Here is a 20,008-nt window from a genome sequence, read left to right as displayed (position 1 = left end):
CTCGGCTTCCGTTCTCGTTTCTCCCCTCGGAGCTGCGTCTGTCTCACGGTGGGAAGGCATGACATGCATTTAGGCATTCTTGTGTTAGTCTGTGATATTCCATTTTTTCACTCGTTACTCGTATTACTTTGGTTAATTTAATGTCACGATTTATTCGGAGCTATGTGACATACTACTGGATTTGCTTATCATGTCAGGGTTCTCATGGAAGGTGTTGGATTTGCCTGACACCTTACAGTGATTACCTTTGAATGGAAATTCATATGTCCCGTTGTGACGAGTGTTCCATTTTCATCTGACTGCCCCTCATTTTGCGTGGCAACCTCCACACTACACCGGTTGGTTTTTATCTGTAGCCTCTGTGCAATAATGGTTGCTATAAAAATATGCTTCTTGTTAGAGAGCACAATAAGGCCTGCTGCTAACGACACCTACATCGCAGAGCAGAAATGTTCATCTCTAAAGTGAATTAACATTGGAAAGCAAGGTTGCGACTGTCCGACACGAAGAAAAAAGCTAATTTGAAATTCAAATAAGGATCGTTTATTTAACGATATACTTAAAACATTAGCATGTGAAACGTAACTTGCAACAAAAACCAAAACTGTCAATAGTGACATAAAACATTGCTTGAATTATGCGTCAGTCTATGCGACTTAGTTTAGATCAAGTACGACGAACGGAATCTCAGTACTCATAAAATATTACCAGTTAAATTCTAAAAGTGGCCATCATATTCCCAGACTACACAGGGAAGACATTTTTACGCTCTGAAGCTTGGAAAGTGATAGAACTTGTTTCACTAAAAGTATTTGTTCCTGGGCCGCAGGAGGTTAAATTTTGCCCATCAGCGGGTAGTGTTCCTTCGGACAGTCTTTCCTTCCATTTATTTCGCAAATAATATAAAATTTTAATTGAATGTAACATCTTGTACTGTCTTCAATTTAAACCTATATTTGACAATTAATCGACCGTGACGGTAACAAAAATCTGAAACGGTTTTTCAGAAATCGGTATCAGTCTCAAAATTTTGTTGACTTATTTAAGTTATTTAATGAAGCGTTATTTTTCGCGGCACAAGCTTCAGCATCAGGTTAGAATACCAATAAAAAGAAAACATTTATCAAAAAAACACCTAGATATTTTGTACAGTGTTAGTACGTGCTGCGGCAAAAGAAAAGGGTAACCTAACAGCAAGGAATATTCACTTGGTTTGTTGGTCTGCTGTTCATATAAAAAAATTTGAAACAGTCACTTTGTTCATATGATATTGCTGTCTTCCTGTGGTGCTGTGTTCAGTTACCTCGATTGCTATGATTCTTTCGATCTTGCTACTCGTTGTTCAGAAACTTCCGGTGGACACTTAAAACCTGTCATCATAATCAACTCTACTCTGTAGTAGAAATAAGATGATGGTCAAAACAAAACCTGCTTAGACTCAACTGGCAGTGTGTTGATCTAGGTGTTGAATGTCACTTGAAATGTCTTATTCATATCTTGTCGCATTTCTGATGTTCATCCACGATATATATTACAATACGAGAGACTGTGATAGTTTGATGCTAATATCGACATTATAAAAATTATTGTAAAGAATTACAAAGCTATTGCTACTGGGGAACAGATTTATAAGCGATAGATAAAAACTACAACAGTCTACGACCGCAAATATAACTTTTATTCGGTGTCTGGTTTCAGTCGTAATGATCATCTTCAGATTAATCTATAAATGAATGCGCATATTAATGAATATCAACAACAGTAAAAGTAGTAGCATGACTCATATTTTTTGAGAGGGAACTTGGAAACATACCTGTGCTCCTGAAGCTAAGAAAAGATATAAGCAAAATATGTAGCCATGACTGGCATCGTCACATGGTATAAAAACACGATGAAGGGGGCTCGAAATTCAGCGTGATCTTCAGTGTGAAATTCTTTTCATAGTTTCATCAGTGAAACTCTTGTCTCGAAATCTGGCAAAAAATCCGAGGAGATTCTGGTCGTATGTTAAGGACACTAGCTGCAAGATACAATCAAAACATTCACTGCGCGATAGCAATCGTAATTGTACTGATAACAATGCCACTAAAGCAGAGCTGCTAAACATAGTTTTTCGGAATACCTTCACCAAAGAAGACGTAAGAAACATTCCAGAATTCGAATCAAGAACAACTGCCAACGCGATTAACTTATAAATAGATATCCTCTGGGTAGCGGAGCAGCTTAAATCGCTTAATATAGGCAAGGCCTCCGGTTCAGATTGTATACCAGTTAGGTTCCTTTCAGAGGCGTAGCTCCATACTAAGCAATCATTTCTTTTCATAGCTTCATTAGCATTTCTCTGTCTCGAAATCTGGCAGAAGATCCAAGGAGATTATTCAGTTGAAAAATTCGTATCTGAAGACTGGAAAGTTGCACAGGTCTCACTAATACTCAAGAAAGGAGTTATGAGTAATCCGCTGAGTTACAGACTCGTATTACTAACATCCATTTGCCATGGGAGACTGAAACGTATACTGTGTTCGGACATTATGAGTTATTTCGGAGAAAACCATTGATTGACAAATAGCGAACACGTATTCATAAAACATCGTTCTTGTGAATTTCAATGAAGGGCAGCTCGTTTTGTATTATAGCGGGGAGAGTGTCACTGATGTGATTCGCGTGTTTGGGTGGCAGTCATTAAAACAAAGGCGTTTCTCGTTTCGGCAAGATCTCTACAATAAATTTTAGTCTCCAAGTTTCTGCTCCGAATGCGAAAATATTTTGTTGACACCCACCTACGCAGGGTGAAATGACTACCATAATAAAATAAGTGAAATCAGAGCTCGCTTGGGAAGATTTAAATATTCGCTTTTGCCGCACACTGTCCCAAAATGGGACGGTATAGAAATAGCTTGAAGGCGGTTCGAGGAACTCTCTGGCAGACACGGAGTTGTGAACTGCAGAGTAATGATGTAGATATAGAGTTAGGATACGCCCCGTAATGCAGGACCGTCGTTAGCAGACGGTGCTTATAGACGCTGTACAAACAGCTTGGACGTTAGGTGTCCTTAAACATGAGCACTGTTTACAATGGTGCGCTACGAAGTCAGGTATATTATCTTTAACATTCTGTGTGGAACAAAATAGGACAGGTTAAAATTCAATTAAAAGCAAGTTAATGCTTGGTTGGTTGATTTGGGTGGAGGGCACCAAGCAGCTAGGTCATCGGTCCAGTCGGATTAGGAAAGGACGGGAAGGAAGTCGGCCGTGCCCTTTCAAAGGAACAATCCCGGCATTTGCCTGAAGCGATTGAGGGAAATCACGGAAAACCTAAGTCAGGATGGCCGGACGCGGGCTGAACCGTCGTCCTCCCGAATGCGAGTCCAGTGTGCCAACCATTGCGCTACCTTGCTCGGTCAATCTAGTGCTTAAAAGTGAGTCCCAAGTAATATATTAGTTCAAATCATAAATGCTAGTTCTTAAATGTGGCGTATACAGTACAGAATAAAGTCAACTGATACCAGTAGCTCAAAACCACAGGAACAACGGGCTTGCAGAAACAATGACAAGAAAACATGGGAGGGGTACGTCTAGGGCATAAAAAAATGGACAGAGTCACAGCACCAAGACATGCAAGAGCTACATCGACCTGTCATACAATGAAAAATAGGCGTTGGATGTAATTTCGTTTCGTTCATTCAGACGTTTCGTGTGGTGGCGCTTCTTATTCAAGGTTCAACAGGCGGCCCTGTGGCACAGTGTTTACAGCTTGCATTTTGTAATCTATGTTGGTTACAGTACGCTTGTGTTCAGTCAGATGTTGTCCTAATGCAGTTTTGTTGTGCGTATGTTCCCTACACCTAGTATTGAAATTCCTGCCTTTCCCTCCAGTATAAAATTTCCAACAGTCACCGAAACGTATTTAATAGAAGCCCGCACTTGATAATTTATTACGTTTGTCATCCATCTTGTGCCAAAGCCGCAGTGTCAGGGTATTATTTGTTTGAAAACGGCATCTGACCTCTTTTTCTTTTCTTTTCTTTTTTTTTGTTGCTTCTCTAGCTATTGAGAAACATTTCTCAATAAGTCATCAGGACAAATTTCTTGTTATATTCCGTTTCTTCCTGTGCTCGTGTGTTTCTTTTTTCTTTATTCTATTGTCTGGTCGTATGGCAAAGCTCTCTGTGTACCCTTTTTCGCGGCTATTTACTTCTTTACGTATTGGCTGTCTAATGATAAGCAAATAAGCCTGTAAATAATGGAAGAAAAATGCTTTTTCTTATTGCACTGGGTGGCAGGACTTGGCATGAATAATGTTATCTATGTACGTGGGTTTTCTATAAATGCTGAGCGTATGTCTGTCGTTAGTTTTAGTGTTCGTTAAGTTTAAATAGTCAATAGAGCTATTTTTCTCTATTTCATTGATGAAATTAATTTTGGGATGAAAGAACAAAAGCGTTTCCCCCTGATATCGATGTGGTTTCCGCTACCTTTTAGCGTCACCAAGTTGTCGTCTACATATTTACATTAGATGCCTTGATCTTTACAAACCGGGAATTTATTAAAAACATTGTTTCTAAGTTATCGACAAAAATGTCAGGAATGGTGCCAGCTAAGCTATTTCCCATTGAAAGTCTTAATTTTTCGTAATATATTTTATTATTAAAAAGAAACAGTTGTAGTACAACGAGAGTTCAAGAATTTCAACGAGCTCTATGTTTTCGGCTGGGATAATTTTCTTGTGAGACATCCAATACCATTTAGTAATATCGATAGTTACCTCCATATATCCAGGAAAGGGAGCACGTAATTCACCCAGGAACAGCGGCGAATATGATCGTTTCCATTGTTCAGGTGTTACGCTGCGTAGAGGCTTAATGTTCCGTGGCGTATTAACCTCCAGATCTGTGAAGACATAAACTCGCCGGTCGAGGTTATTGCGACACAGTGCTCCTGTCCCATGTGCGTCTTTTCTGCGGTGCATTCGGCATTGACTTTGTTTTTATACCAGACAACGTGCGACAGCACTGAACAGTGAAAATGGAGGACCTCTTAGAACGAGTGTGTATTCGGCAAGTGGACTTGCCTACCCGTTCCCTCGACTTAAATCCCATTGAGCACATGAGGGATGTGTTGGGTAAATGTATTGCAACACATCCACAGGCGTCAACGACCGTCCAGCAGACGGCAACCGCGCTGGTGGAGGAATGGATCACCCTGCCACAAGAGCTTCCTACCAACATTGTAGGCAGCTTACGAGCACGTTGCAGAGCAAGTTTTGCCGTCCGTTGTGATCATACCTCTCATTAAGAACTACACTGAAGCACCAAAGAAACTGGTATAGGCATGCGTGTTCAAATACTGATATATGTAAACAGGCAGAATACGGCACTGCGGTCTACAATGTCTAAATAAGACAACAAGTGTCTGGCACAGTTGTTACACCGGTCACTGCTGCTACAATGGCAGTTTATCAAGATTTAAGTTAATCTGAACGTGGTGTTATACTCTGTGCACCAGCGATGGGACACAACATCTCTGCGGTAGAGATGAAGTGGGGATTTTCCCGTACGACCATTTCACAAGTGTTCCTTGAATATCAGGAATCCGGTAAAACATCAAATCTCCGACATCGCTGCAGCTGGAAAAAGATCCTGCAATAGCGGGACCAACGACGATTGAATAGAATCGTTCAACGTGACAGAAGTGCAACCCTTCCGCAAACTGCTGCAGATTTCAGTGCTGGGCCATCAACAAGTGTCAGCGTGTGAACTATTCTACGAAACATCAATATGGGCTTATGGAGCCAAAGGTCCACTCGTGCACCCTTGATGACTGCACGATATAAACCTCTACGCCTCGCCTGGGCCGGTCACCACTGACATTGGACTGTTGATGACAGGAAACATGTTGGCTAGTCGGACGAGTCTCGTTTCAAAGTGCATCGAGCGGATAGATGTGTACAGGTATGGAGACAACCTCATGAATCCATGGACCCCGCATGTCATCAGGGGACTGCTCAAGCTGGTGGAGGCTCTGCAATGTTGTGGGGCGTGTGCAGTTGAAGTGATATACGAGAACCCCTGATATGACTGACAGGTGACACGTACGTAAGCATCCTGTCTGATCACCTCATCCACTCATGTCCATTGTGCATCCAGACGTATTTGGCCAATTCCATCAGGACAATGCGACTGCACACGTCCAGAATTGCTACTGAGTGGCTCCAGGAACACTCCTCTGAGTTTAAACACTTCCGATGACCACCAAACTCCCGAGACATGAACATTATTGAGCATATCTTGGATACCTTGCAACGTGCTGTTCACAAGAGATCTCCACCCCTCGTACTCTTAATGATTTGTCTACAGGCTTGCAGGATTCATGGTGTCAATTTCTTACAGCACTACTTCAGACACTAGTCGGGGCTATTGCCACGTCGTGTTGCGGCATTTATGGGTGCTCCCGGGAACCTTACACGATATGAGGCAGGTGCACACAGTTTCTTTGGCTCTTCAGTGTACATCCCACCTTTTTCAGAGTCCAGGGACCATCATAACTCATGGTGGCGTCAGTGTAATTATTTTCTTTGAATAAAAGTGTCATTTCTGTGCGTCTCATTACATATTTCCTTCAGTTCACTTCTGTCTTTCACTGTAGCAGCTCTTTCTATGTGTGGTCCAGGCCTCATCGAGTCATGTTACTTGGCCATGACACTTCACGCAAAATCTAATTTCGTCTTCAAGTTCTGCACAACGTTCTGTATCATGTAAATGAAGTGATCGGCATCATATTTATTCATTCAGATACAGTCGAAATTTAATTGCAACTCCGTCCTGCGTAAAGTTTCAGATAGATAACTCCACCTCCAACCGTTACCGCTTTCTTTTCAGTTTCGAATAAATGATGTAATCTGCGTCGTCTTGCAGAAAGTGTAGCAGCCTATTACAAATCTAAGGGCGTTCCAGTAGCTGCCCAAAATTCAGCGCTGAGGGATGTTGTATACGTAGTGGGATTTATAAATGAACAACAAAACACAGGTAATGTTCTACAGTATTACATACAACCTTTTAGAAAATCGGTGTTTCGTAGCTGCTACACAATTAAATAAATCCTTATTGAAAAATGTTGCTAGCAGTTTCGATTATAAATGATCATCCTAAGGAATAGACGCTGTCGCCTCAACATCCCTTTGTGTAAACAATGATGACCTCTTAAAGGATCGTACTGTATCGAATTAGTAGTAAAATGTCTAAGTTCCATGAGAAAATTTTACCTTCGAAAATAACTTTTACAATCAGTCACAAGTTAAAACTGTGTCATGTCTGTCATTAACTTCTGTCTGATTCTGTAACGAAACGTACCTATAACCAACAAGCTGCAATCATGAGAATGTTTTGTTTTGTTTAACTGCGTAACCAACAACAAACAGTTATAGAACTTATCGTCTTCAACAATGAAACAGAAATTAATGCTAATGGCACTATCTCCATTTATATTTGACTGCAAATGATATTTCGATGCTAAAATTTCTTGTAATATATCTGACCTTATAAGTAATTTGACACAGTATTTTGGCATATAAAGGCAACCAACCACAATCAGAAACTGGTTTCATGTGACGCAGAGAAACGCTCGTAGCTTAGCGAGAAACCTTGGCAGCTGTATTTATGTCTCAGTCGGGCTAGCTGCGCAGTAGTTGCCACAGAGCACCGAATTCCAACACAGTCTTGTAATCACACGACAGTTCACTCCAAGAAAAAGTTTCATCTTCGCTGTTCCATACGGGTCAATATTCTTTTGTGGCCGCCTCTCATTACAGAACATGAATAGGTTCCAACAATGCCAGTGAGAAACAAAGGCCAAGTTCATCATAAAAGCTTTAGCTGGCTAATCAGCCTGTTGTTCTCGGTACTTACAGCGCTTTCTAAGTAAGTGGAGTTAAAGATGTCCATTCGCTGCAACAGTGTTAGAGAGAACTGGAGAAAAGTTTTCGTATAATCAATATTCCAGAATGCAGAGGTTAAGGGAACTGTGAGAAAGATACATAATTTGAAACACTGATATTAAAGGGTAGCATTTAATCTTAAGTGGTGGTTTTCAGAATTTATGTACAATTATTACGCATTGAACTATTTCAAGATTTTAAACATGGCTGAAACAGCAACTGTTGAAATTCTTCACGGTAAATGATGACAGCCAAAACAGTTACAGGATAAAGATTTATTAAAATTCTTGACCAAGGTTTCAGTATATATAAATATACCTTCATCAGAAGTAAAATATCTAAAATTACATCCTGCAAAGGAGATTAATAAAACACTTGTGCCAAAGGCGTCGTCAGTAATGGAGAAGATGTCTTAACTACTGACGACGCCTTAGGCGCAATTGTTTTATTAATCTCCATTGCAGGATGTAATTTTAGATATTTTACTTCTGATGAAGGTATATTTATATATACCGAAACCTTGTTCAAGAATTTTAATAAATCTTTATCCTGCAACTGTTCTGGCTGTCATCATTTACCATAAAGCATTGAACTATAATTCTTCTAATACTAGTTATAAATAGTTGTTTTTAAATGTATCTACAATTATTTGAGAAATTTACAGATAATATTTCACTAGATACACCGTTAGTTCAGTAGACCTATAGTGGGAAGATCCTCAAAGATGAGGTAAACGCCAGAAAATAAAAATACACAAAATATTTTTAGAAAAGACATAGATGCTGACTTTCTTTCCGCATCATAGATGACACAGTTCCCAACGATACAAAAAATGTTAAGAATTTTGTACATTTCTTTCATTTACACATTAGTTAAAATTTTTCATAAACATTTAAATGTATGCATACCAATGTACATAAGATAATATATAGACCATTTTAATCAAGTATCCACAAAACAAAAATTATTTTAAGGCTTAGATTACATTAGGTGAGATATATCTTTTATTCCATAGACCCATTACAAAAATGACATAGGTGTATCTCCCTTCCACAGATGCTTTTATTTAAGAAGTGACAAAATTGTCGCCAACATACACATGTACAATATAATCAGATGCACGTGATGATTCTTATATATTGTAGCCACACTTCATCAAACAGAAAATCAGTTTATGATACTTCATTGCATTGAAGATGCAAGAATGTGAGACTTAACCTAATTTCCACATTATTCCGAATTCTGAATAATATAAACATCAATCAGTTTTACTAAGAAATTAATCAGTAGAGTAAAGGGAAGTGGCAACTAGTAAAACCTTTGGGCTGCTTTTAAGCCGAACTTTATTGATATTTCATTTTTTTATGGTTACTCGTAAGTTATGTAAAATGTGTGTTCTTGAATAATGAAAATCCTTCTGTACCAAAATGAGGGTCTTACAACGTTTCTGAAGACTTTCGTGTTTCTAGCATTAATTCCATGAACTCAGCTGTTGGTTTTGAAAACAGATACATTACTTATAATAACTTTCATTAAAAAATATATAATGGTAAGTAGTGATTTTATCCCCAGTTTCTTGAAAAGTTCAATCACAACACTCTTGAATTGAAGCCAAAAGTAATTCATCTTACACGCTTTTGGACTATGAAAATTGTAGCTTGGTTTGATGAGTTACCCAAAAAAATAATCCTGTATGATACTATGGAATGAAAGTAGGCAAAATATGTTAACTTTTTTTAATTTTTATTTCAGCAATGCCTGACAACAATCACTGTGTAAATGAAAATTTGGTTAGGTGTTTTGAGAGTTTTGTGGCCTGCTTCTCCCAAGTGAATTTATTATACAATTATAATTCCCATAATTTGACACAGTCAAGCTCTTCTATCTGCTCATGGTGACGTCTTAGACATATACTGACAGGCAAGCTCTTACTAGTTTTGAAATTCATAGAGTGCGTCTTTCCAAAGTTTAGTGACAAAGAATAGGCTAGTAAACATTCATTAATGACCATGAAAGTTTTTATTAAACAATATTTCCATAATTATACCTCATTTGCTATTTATTGCAATATTATTACCATCTGCAAACAAAAGAAACGCGGCATCTGGTAATGTTACTGATGACGCTATTCATATACACAAGAAAAAGTAAGGCCCCTAAGATGGAATCTTTTGGAACACCATATACAATTAGTTTCCAGTTGCATGATGAGTGATGGATTAGTGTAGGAATCTCTCTTATTGATGTCCTTTGTTTTCTGTCTGACTGATATGGTTTGAATCATTTTGTAGCTTTTTAAGCTGCACCATGATATTCTAATTTACTTGAAAGGATATTTTGACTGCATGTAGTAAGTTTTTCAAAGATTAATTACAGTGAACTGTCCATAAACCAGTTATCAATGTCAATGAAAATTTCATTAATATGTTTTTTCTGACTTACGTTACATTTGCTATTTATCACAATGTTTGTAAAGCATGCAAACCAAACTAAATTTAGTACCTGGTAATGTTGCCATTGAAAGGTCATTAACGTACACAATAAGGTTAGGGCCTAATATGAAAGCCTCTGTTGCATCATATTAATTGCTTCTGAATCGGAAGAAATTTGAATGGATGAAAACGCAATCATATATAAAGTAGAAAACATCAAATAAAGTGATTGCCGTTTTGTATAAGACGATGGCAACTTCAGATCATCCCAAAACTTGTAGCTACAAGAGCGTGTCACTATTGATTCAAAAGTCACAGCACAGTAAAAGCAAACAGCTGAGGACAGCCATAGCGACACTGCTACTACTTCTTTGCGGATAACTGTTATACGCCCAGCTAAAGTCATAAGTCATAAACTATGGATACTGCTGCTGTCGTATCGTACACACTTATGTTTCAGCCCGGGGGGGGGGGGGGCGGGGATCAAAGGTGGCGTGTAATATTCCGATTTCATTAACACAGGTTTTCGATAGTGTTTCTAACCTTTCGTATAGTGTTTCGATGTTAGAGCGAAGTGCTTAGAACAGGGAAGCAAGGCTACGGTACATGATAGGCAATGTCGGTTGTATATTAGGACTTGCATGAACCCTGTGCTGTTAATGTAGCCAAGTGTTCTATTGACGAAATAGATTCATGCTTTAAAATTAAATATACAGACTGAGTCAGGAGGAAAGGTACGTGTTTTGACAAGTGATTCTGAACAAAAAACTTTATGTGGACATATGCCCTATTCCGAATGGTTTCCGAGATAGAACACTTTTAATGTACATTTATATTTATTTTCTGTATTGTTCATTGTCATTGTTTACAACGTGCCACAGTAGTATAGAGGAATTTGAGATGAACATTGTGATACAGGACGCTTGTGGGCCATCAAGTCGGAAAACTACGTCAAACTGGCCTAAAAAAAGTACTTAAGCTACAGCGCACGCGCGTCGCGCCATGTTTCCAATATTCTCGCGATCTCTTCGCGCGAACTGTTAGTCCTAGACAAAAAATAAATTAGACCTTTTATGTTGCAAATTTAATTCACTTTAATTGTGCACTGAGACACGTTTTCGTTGGAGTGTGCGGTTTTGATTTATTAAAGAAAAATTTACGAAAGTGATATTAAATGTGTTCTATCTCGGAAACCATTCGCAATAGGGCATATGTCCATATGAAGATTTTTGTTCAGTATCATTAATACTATCACGTCTCAAACCATACCCTTTCCTCCCCACTCACCTTGTATTAATGGAAGTTCGGCTATAAAGAACTGATCAGTAATTATGATTACAGCTAGCAACAAGAATTGTCTTGAAACTCAGTTTTCAGTATTAGATGGCACAAAAAAAAAACTGCACTTGGAGTTTATTAAAATTCTGTGACAAATTTCCTTAGTGTTGTGGAAACATAAACGAGTATAAAACTAAATATGTAATGAAGCGTTGTATAACGTTAACATTGAAAATGGTAATTACATCGACAAATATAGCACAATTCGCAAGACGAAAGCTGGAGATTTTGCTTATTTTTAGAAAACCTGTCATTTGCTATGGCTTCTAAATTCACGTCTTAAATCTTCTGTCTATTCGAGGATACTAAATAAACGTCAGAAGAATTAATTTCGCGAATAATTAAGTCACAAATACCGAAGGTGGGTTGTAGTTCTCCATGGGACATATTCGATTATATAAATGTGTCGTACATCCGATAGCAAACTACGGAATAGAAATGCACATAAAACTGAGATTATCCATTTTTGTGATGGGTTGGTTGATGCAGCAGCTGGATGACTGTTAATCTCTCAACAGTGAAATGCTTCGCCAAGATAGCTGTTTAATCAGTTCTGTATTGCAACTAGGCAGGTCTGAACGAGACACAGTGGTACAAGGATCAGGTCAATTTTTGACTGCTAGAGTTTCAAAAAAATTGAGGTAAACTGATGTTTGTGGGGGTGAGTTGCCGATGGGGTGGGGGAGGGGGGGGGGAGACCTCGTCTCGAGCACCCTTCCATGCGGGCCCCACCACGGTCCCTCTTTATGGGTGTTCCCGAGCAGTCAGTTTTTATTCTCTAGTATTTTGCTTTGGAGACGGCTACTGTTGAACTGGAAGATAAGCCTGTAACTGTCAACGAGTGACTATGATGACGCAGCAAGCGTTGCTGACAAGAGTACTTGTGCTTGGTTACAGTAAAGTGGTTCAAAACGTAAAGCAACAAGTCCTCTGGGAGAAAAGTCTTATTCGGGAAGTCAACGAGGCACTAGTAGGCTACATGCTAATTTTCCAGGTAATCGTCATGCTTGCTTACGCACTTCTTCCGTCGGTAAACCAGCCTGTCGCACTCGACATAAGGGAAATGAAGGTCCAGGTCCAGGAACCGCTTAGCAAGAGCCTCCTAGTTGTCAGCATCGGTTCTGATGCGGCGACAGACCAGGTGCTTATTTAACAGTCTGAAGAGAAGAAAAGTGCTCGGTGCGAGATCCAGGCTGAATGAAACGTGATCCAGCACGGTCCATCGGAACCGCCGGACCAAATCACACGTGATCAGTGTCGTGTACAACACGATACTCTTCGAAAACAATCGCTGTCATTTCGTACGAATAACCTTTATAAATAATTTCAGCATGGAAAATTAAGTGGTGGCATGCACGGTCTGTCCATGGGTGCGAAAATACTGGTATTAATGATTTACACCCTTCAGGAGCTACAGGTCGAGCTCACGTTTCCTCCCGTGTGGCGCTACGTGTATAAATGTAACACACTCCGCGTTATGTGCTGGAGAGAGAACCAATTCACGTGGCTCTAAGCGCTATGGGACTTAACATCAGAAGTCATCAATCCCTTAGACTTAGAACTAATTAAACCTAACTAACCTAAGGACATCACACACATCCATGCCCGAGGCAGGATTCGAACCTGTGACCATAGCAGCAGCGAGGTTCCGGACTGAAGCAGACAACCAATTCGTTAGGTCTTCATCTTGTCTGATAGCTGTCGCAGTACCCAGCGAGAACACGTCCAATGCGTTGTGTCCGATATTCATTACACTGTCAATGGAGTTAGTTCGTTTGCAGTGTGCCTCTCATGAGTGCGACGACGGGTTTGACTCACACCTTCTGCACGATAACTGTATGCCTGCCTGCCCTGACCTTGATCATCTTCCACATCCGTCCTGTTTTTTATCAAATTCTCATCACCAAAACCATCTACTTCCGTGACGGCACACTGGCTCCGTAAACTTCCGGTAACTGGCGATCCAATGTATCCGGAGATGTTTTCTTTAATCCCGAAAATGTTACTACACTTCGCAATTCAGTCGCGTGCAGTATACTATCCAATGAAACATATCCGGAAGCCCATACGGTAGACATTAATATGGAGTGTGTACACCTTCCATCTTTATATTGGCTTGAACTGTGCTAGGGACATTTTCAGTGAGGTGCTGGATGTCTGTAAGGAAATCGTAGCCCATTATACCTCAAGAGCCGAAACCAGAAAATGTCGTCATATTGGACGCTGAGGTCTGTAACGAAGTCAACGTTCTAACTCATTCCTAAGCTGTTCCATAGGGTTCATATCGGAACTCTGCACAGGGCGCTCTACACTGATCAGCCAGAACATTACGACCACCTACCTAATGGACGATATGTCCACCTAGAGCACGGATAACTCCGGCAACAAATCATGGTATGGGGGTAATGAGGCCTTGGTAGGTCGCTGGAGGGAGTTGACACCATAGCTGGTCACACAAGTCACCTAATTTCCTACATTCCTGGGAGGAGGGCGATGAGATCTAACGCCGCGTTCAATCACATTACACATGTGCACGATCGGGTTCAGATCTGGCAAGTTGGGGAGGCATCATATCAATTGAAACTCGCCACTGTGTGCCTTGAACCGCTCCATCACACTCCTGGCCTTGTGACACGGAGCATTATCTTGTCGAAAAATGCCACTGATGTCGAGAAACATGATCGTCATGAAGGGGTGTACGTAGTCTGCAACCAGTGTACGATACTCCTTGACCGCCACATTTCGCCGCCTGTCCTTTTTTTACCAGACTGCCGAGCCCACGGCGTCTGAGGTCTGTAATAAGGGGTGGCCGCCCAACCCCACGACGTCTGGACGTGGTTTCACCTTCGTTTCGCCACGGTTGAAGACACTCACCACAGCATTCCTCGAACACCCGACAAGTCGTGCAGCTTCCTAAATGCTCGTGCCGAGCCTCCGGGCCGTCGCAAAGTGCCTTCGGTCGGATTCACATAGATCGCACGCCTTCTCCATTCTCCATATGGACAGCACGCTCAGTGATACTACATACAATGTGGGTGTGTCTGACTAGCACTCATTTCTCCCCAGGTGACGCTGCTGTCTCCTGAGCAGGTTTATATCGATGGTAGGTCGGTGGTCACAATTTTCTGGCTGATCAGTGTATTTCAAGAATGTTACTGATCTCAAACCACTGCCTCAAACATGGTGCTTTCTGACAGGATACGTCGTCATGTTGATACAGTCATCGTCTCCAAACTATTCTTTCACTATAAGCAATACACAGTGCTGTAAAATGTGCTCGTACCATTTTTCATTTAACGTTTGTTTTAACTGCAATAAGGAGAATACCTCCTAACCATGAAAAATACCCCCATACCGTAACACCACCTCCTCCTTACTGTTGGCGCTTACAGATGACGGCAGGTAACTCTCTCCGGACATTCGCCAAACCCAGTCCCTGCCATCGGACTGCTACACGCTATAGCGTGTTTCATCACTATAAATCACTTTGCAGTCATACACGGTTCAGTGGCATTGCTCTATACACTACCCCAAGCAATGCTTAGCTTCGACTAGAGAAATGTTTGACTTGACTATTACAGCCCATTCTTTTCAACTCCATACCCACAGTCAATGTGCTAGCTGGTCGGGTGGTAGCACTCTAGAACGCAAGAGTGATTTCTTCCGCTGATTTCATACTATGTTTTTAAACCCACCCTCAAACGTTGTACGGTCCCTGTCCATCAGTGCATGAAGACTGCGTGGTCTTGGTTTAGCTGTGGTCGTTCCTTCGTGTGTCCACTCCACACTGATATCACCAACGTTCAACTTGGGCATCAGCAGAATGGACAAAATGCCAACTCTGGATTTTTTACCTAAGTACCATTTAATGAGTAGTTCACGTTCGAAGTCACTGAGCTCTCTTGACCGAGCCATTCTGTTGTTACTGCTTCTCTACTGACAACACAATGCTTTCCGCCTCCTATTGTTATGGCTTTCACTGCCTGCCCTGACATCTGCACTGAAGAGCCAAAGAAACTTTTACACCTGTCTAACGTCGTGTAGGGCTCCCTCGAGCACGCAGAAGTGCCGCAACGGGACGTGGCATGGACTCGGCTAATGCCTAAGGTAGTGCTGGAGGGAACTGACACCATGAATCCTGCAGGCTGTCCATAAATCCGTAAGAATACGATGGGGTAGAGATCTCTTCTGAGCAGCACGTTGCAAGGCATCCGAAACATGCTCAAAAGTATTCCTGTGTGGGGAGTTTGATGGGCAGCAGAAGTGTTTAAACTCAGAAGAGTGTTACTGGAGCCACTCGGTAGCAATTCTGGTCGTGTGGGTGTCGCATTGTCCTGCTGGAATAGCCCAAGTCCGTCGCAATGCACAGTCGACTTGAATGGATGCAGGTGATAAGACACGATGCTTATGTATCTGTCACCTGTCAGAATCGTATCTAGACATATCAGGGGTCCCATTTCACTCCAACTACACACTTCTCACTCCATTACAGAGCCTCCACCAGCTTGAACAGTCCCCTGCTGACGTGTAGGGTCCATGGATTCATGATGTTGTCTCCATGCCCGTACACGTCCATCCAGCCTACACAGTTTGAAACGAGACCCGTCCGACCAGGCAACATGTTTCCAGTCATCAACAGTTCAATGTTAGTGTTGAGGAGCCCAGGTGAGGTGTAAATCTTTGTGTCGTGAAGTCATCGAGGGTACACGAGTAGGCCTTTGGCTCCGAAAGCTCGTATCGATGCTGTTTGGTTCAAATGGCTCTGAGCACTATGCGACTTAACTTCTTAGGTCATCAGTCGCCTAGAACTTAGAACTAATTAAACCTAACTAACCTAAGGACATCACACACATCCATGCCCGAGGCAGGATTCGAACCTGCGACCGTAGCGGTCGCTCGGTTCCAGACTGTAGCGCCTAGAACAGCACGGCCACTCCGGCCGGCTCGATGCTGTTTCGTTGAATGGTTTGCACGCTGACACTTGTTGATGGCCGACTGCAGCAGTCTGCGGAAGGGTTGCACTTATGTCATGCTTAACGATTCTCTTCAGTCGTCGTTGGTCCCGTTCTTAATAGGATGTTTTTCCGGCAGCAGCGATGTCGGAGATTTGATGTTTTACCGGATTCCTGATATTGACGGTACGCTGGTGAAATGGTCGTACAGGAAAATCCCCACTTCATCGCTACCTCGGAGATGCTGTGTCCCATCTCTCGTGCGCCGACTATAACACCACGTTCAAACTCATTTTAATCTTGATGACCTGCCATCGTAGTAGCAGTGATCGATGTAACAACTGCGCTAAACCTTTGTTGTCATATAAAGGCGTTGCCGACCGCAGCGTCGTATTCTGGTTTTTTACATATTTCTGGATTTGAATGCGCATGCCTATACCAGTTTCTTTGGCTCGTCTGTGTAGGTATCACTTTCGCATTGCATAGGGTGTCGGGGTACTTATGATCAGATAGTGTACATCCGTCTTTTCAGCCAAAAGCCATGAACTGTGTTCTGTGGCAGAGGATCCCTATTTGGAAATTAACAGGAGGATTTTACCATTTACCTGACAATCAAAGGCACTTTCTGGCAGATTAAAACTAGGTATTGTAGCGAGACTAGCGAGCAAATGGTCTACTGATGAGGTATCCAGATATGACACACGATCCCTCCTATTCCTCCCCACCGTACCTCCCGTTCGCAGCTTTACTCACCCTTACTTTCCCTACTTCAAAGAAGTTATGCTGCGTACCTTGCGGGACAAACACTCGTGCAAGAAAGGATACCACGAAGAATTGGCTCAGTCACAGCGAAGGGAATCTACATCTACATCTACATCTACATTGATACTCCGCAAGCCAACCAACGGTGTGTGGCAGAGGGCACTTTACGTGCCACTGTCATTACCTCCCTTTCCTGTTCCAGTCGCGTATGGTTCGCGGGAAGAACGACTGTCTGAAAGCCTCCGTGCGCGCTCTAATCTCTCTAATTTTACATTCGTGATCTCCTCGGGAGGTATAAGTAGGGGGAAGCAATATATTCGATACCTCATCCAGAAGGGCACCCTCTCGAAACCTGGCGAGCAAGCTACACCGCGATGCAGAGCGCCTCTCTTGCAGAGTCTGCCACTTGAGTTTATTAAACATCTCCGTAACGCTATCACGGTTACCAAATAACCCAGTGACGAAACGCGCCGCTCTTCTTTGGATCTTCTCTATCTCCTCCGTCAACCCGACCTGGTACGGATCCCACACTGATGAGCAATACTCAAGTATAGGTCGAACGAGTGTTTTGTAAGCCACCTCCTTTGTTGATGGACTACATTTTCTAAGCACTCTCCCAATGAATCTCAACCTGGTACCCGCCTTACCAACAATTAATTTTATATGATCATTCCACTTCAAATCGTTCCGTACGCATACTCCCAGATATTTTACAGAAGTAACTGCTACCAGTGTTTGCTCCGCTATCATATAATCATACAATAAAGGATCCTTCTTTCTATGTATTCGCAATACATTACATTTGTCTATGTTAAGGGTCAGTTGCCACTCCCTGCACCAAGTGCCTATCCGCTGCAGATCTTCCTGTATTTCGCTACAATTTTCTAATGCAGCAATTTCTCTGTATACTACAGCACCATCCGCGAAAAGCCGCATGGAACTTCCGACACTATCTACTAAGTCATTTATATATATTGTGAAAAGCAATGGTCCCATAACACTCCCCTGTGGCACGCCAGAGGTTACTTTAACGTCTGTAGACGTCTCTCCATTGATAACAACATGCTGTGTTCTGTTTGCTAAAAACTCTTCAATCCAGCCACACAGCTGTATTAATGATCCACTCTACAGCGAAGTATGCGCTGATTTGAAACGTTAAAACATTAAAACATATGATTTGACGGAAGTAAAGATATGAGGGCGGATCGCAATCTCTTCCCGGATAGCTATGTCAGTAGAGCATTTTTTCCGCGATAGGCAAAGGTTTCGAGTTCGAGTCTACGTGCGGCACACTGTTTTAATCTGCTAGAGAGTTTCAGATCTTCTCACACCCTGCTGCGAAGTGAAAGTTTTTTCTGGAAACATTGTCCGAAACAAACAAAAAATACGAGAGACGTTCAGTAAGTAATGCAACACGTTTTTCCCGACCAATTTTTGTTGAAAAAAACTGAGGAATTTGTTATGAGACAAAGTGGATTTTCCAGCTTCAGCACCTGTAGTTTCATGAAGTTCCGATAGATAACGGCGCTATATGTCCTCTCCAAAATGGCGTCTGTAACGAAGGTGCGTTCCTAGCAGGGAGCCGCCATTGAGTTTCCTTTGGCGGAAAAGTAGAGCGTCGCATATAAACATAGGAGCTTGCAGGATGTGTACGGAGATCGGGCAGTGAACAAAGGAACGGTGGGTCGTTGGGCGAGGCTTCTGTCACCATTGCAAACCTCTCCGATCTTGCGCATGCCGGCCTTCCGTACACAGCACTGACACTTGCAATTTTGGACACTCTCATTCGATGTGACACATACACTCATCTAAAAGTTGGCGTACCTGAAAGGTGTCTGGCAGCTGGGTTCATCGCTGCCTAATAGAAGACCATAATGAGCAACGAAGGGCCATCTGTAAGGGATTACTTGTGAGTTACGAGCCTGATTGTTCAAATGTTCAAACGTCTGTGAAATCCTATGGGACTTAACTGTTACGATTATCAGTCCCTAAGCTTACACACTACTTAACCTAAATTATCTTAAGGACAAACACACACACCCATGCCCGAGGGAGGACTCGAACCTCAGCCTGATTGTGAACAACTCTCAAGTGTATTGTGCTATCCTCATAAAGCCGAGCTGGCCGCTGTGGCCGAGCGGTTCTAGGCGCTTCATTCCGGAGCCGCACTGCTGCTACGGTCGCAGGTTCGAATCCTGCCTCGGGCATCGATGTGTGTGATGTCCTTAGGTTAGTTAGGTTTAAGTAGTTCTAAGTATAGGGGACTGATGACCTCAGATGTTAAGTCCCATAGCAGTCAAAGCCATTTGAACCATAAAGCCGAAAAAAATACTGCAGCGTGTTCGTGGCCACAAAACGAACTTCTCCTTCTCCATGACAACGCTAGGCCTCACTCAACTCTGCACTCCAGGAAAGACCTCGCAAAACTTCATTTGATTGTTCTTCCTCATCCAGCCTTCAGCCACGATCTCGAACCCTGCGACTTACATCTGTTAAACCGAATGATGGATACACTCCATGGGAAATAGTACATAATGGAGAGGTTATTCATCCAGTAAGACGTTGACTCCAACATCGAGCAGTAGAATGGT

General features: G+C 41.9%; 1 protein-coding gene across 1 annotated transcript in view; it reads left to right on the top strand.

The window, feature by feature from the left end:
- The window catches only part of LOC124775355, a 442,958-nt gene that overhangs the window by 96,710 nt on the left and 326,240 nt on the right, over positions 1 to 20,008 (top strand). The gene's annotated exons all lie outside the window — the stretch shown is intronic.

This window comes from Schistocerca piceifrons, chromosome 2, assembly GCF_021461385.2.
Source record: "Schistocerca piceifrons isolate TAMUIC-IGC-003096 chromosome 2, iqSchPice1.1, whole genome shotgun sequence".
In the NCBI taxonomy this organism is placed as follows: Eukaryota; Metazoa; Arthropoda; class Insecta; order Orthoptera; family Acrididae; genus Schistocerca; species Schistocerca piceifrons.
Note: the sequence above shows the minus strand (reverse complement) of the source record. Positions and strands in the feature narration are given on the sequence as shown.